Source organism: Salvelinus alpinus, chromosome 30, assembly GCF_045679555.1.
Source record: "Salvelinus alpinus chromosome 30, SLU_Salpinus.1, whole genome shotgun sequence".
Lineage (NCBI taxonomy): Eukaryota > Metazoa > Chordata > Actinopteri > Salmoniformes > Salmonidae > Salvelinus > Salvelinus alpinus.
In genome coordinates, this window is record NC_092115.1 from 6,467,862 (window position 1) to 6,469,709 (window position 1,848).

Below are 1,848 nucleotides of genomic sequence, written 5' to 3' on the forward strand. Positions count from 1 at the left end.
TTTTCAACCAGCGATTGAGTGCTGAGACTCTGCTGTAGAGCTCGTCACTCCCCCTAACTGGGAGGGGGCCAGAGACAATTACTCGATGCCGACACATCTTTCTAGCTGATTTACACGCTGAAGCTATGTTGCACTTGGTGACCTCTGACTGTTTCATCCTAACATCGTTGGTGCCGACGTGGATAACAATATCTCTATACTCTCTACACTCGCCAGATTTAGCTTTAGCCAGCACCATCTTCAGATTAGCCTTAACGTCGGTAGCCCTGCCCCCTGGTAAACAGTGTATGATCGCTGGGTGATTCGCTTTAAGTCTAATACTGCGGGTAATGGAGTCGCCAATGACTAGGGTTTTCAATTTGTCAGAGCTAATGGTGGGAGCCTTCGGCGTCTCAGACCCCGTAACGGGAGGAGTAGAGACAAGAGAAAACTCAGACTCAGACTCCGACTCGCTACATAATGGGGAGAACCGGTTGAAAGTTTCTGTCGGCTGAATGAGCGACACCGGTTGAGCATTCCAACAGCATTTCCCTCCAGAAGCCATGAGAAAGTTGTCCGGCTGCGGGGACTGTGCGGGGGGATTTATACTAACGTTACTATCTGTACTTACTGGTGGCACAGACGCTGTTTCTTCCTTTCCTACACTGAAATTACCCTTGCCTAACGATTGCGTCTGAAGCTGGGCTTGTAGCACAGCTATTCTCGCCGTAAGGCGATCGTTCTCCTGTATATTATGAGTACAGCGACTGCAATTAAAAGACATCATGTTAATGTTAGTACTTAGCTTCGGCTGTTGAAGGTGTTGACGAACCATGTCCAGATAAAGCGTCCGGAGTGAAAAAGTTGAATGAGGGAAGAAAGTTGCGATGGAAAAACTAAAAATATAAACGGTAATTAAAAACAAAACAAAAAAAACGTAAAGTTGTCAGCTAGCAAAGTAAAGTAAAGTTGGCAGCAAAACGCACAGCAACACGTCTGCAGACTCAACAGGTAGTCAACAGGTAGTGACGCAGGTGGTGTCACTGCGGTGACAAATGGTTAAGGTTAGAGGTTATGGAGTAAGGAGGGGTTAGGGAGTAGGGAGGGGTTAGGGAGTAGGGAGGGGTTAGGGAGTAGGGAGGGGTTAGGGAGTAGGGAGGGGTTAGGGGTTATGGAGTAGGGAGGGGTTAGGGAGTAGGGAGGGGTTAGGGAGTAGGGAGGGGTTAGGGAGTAGGGAGGGGTTAGGGGTTATGGAGTAGGGAGGGGTTAGGGAGTAGGGAGGGGTTAGGGAGTAGGGAGGGGTTAGGGAGTAGGGAGGGGTTAGGGGTTATGGAGTAGGGAGGGGTTAGGGAGTAGGGAGGGGTTAGGGAGTAGGGAGGGGTTAGGGAGTAGGGAGGGGTTAGGGGTTATGGAGTAGGGAGGGGTTAGGGAGTAGGGAGGGGTTAGTGAGTAGGGAGGGGTTAGGGAGTAGGGAGAGGTTATGGAGTAGGGAGGGGATAGGGAGTAGGGAGGGGTTAGGGAGTAGGGAGTGGTTAGAGAGTAGGGAGGGAGTAGGGAGGGGTTGGGGAGTAGGGAGTAGGGAGGGGTTAGGGAGTAGGGAGGGGTTAGGGAGGGGTTGGGGAGTAGGGGTTAGGGAGTAGGGAGGGGTTAGGGAGTAGGGAGGGGTTAGAGAGTAGGGAGGGGTTAGGGGGTAGGGAGGGGTTAGGGAGTAGGGAGGGGTTAGAGAGTAGGGAGGGGTTAGGGAGTAGGGAGGGGTTAGAGAGTAGGGAGAGGTTAGGGAGTAGGGAGGGGTTAGGGAGTAGGGAGGGGTTAGAGAGTAGGGAGGGGTTAGGGAGTAGGGAGGGGTTAGAGAGTAGGGAGGGGTTAGGG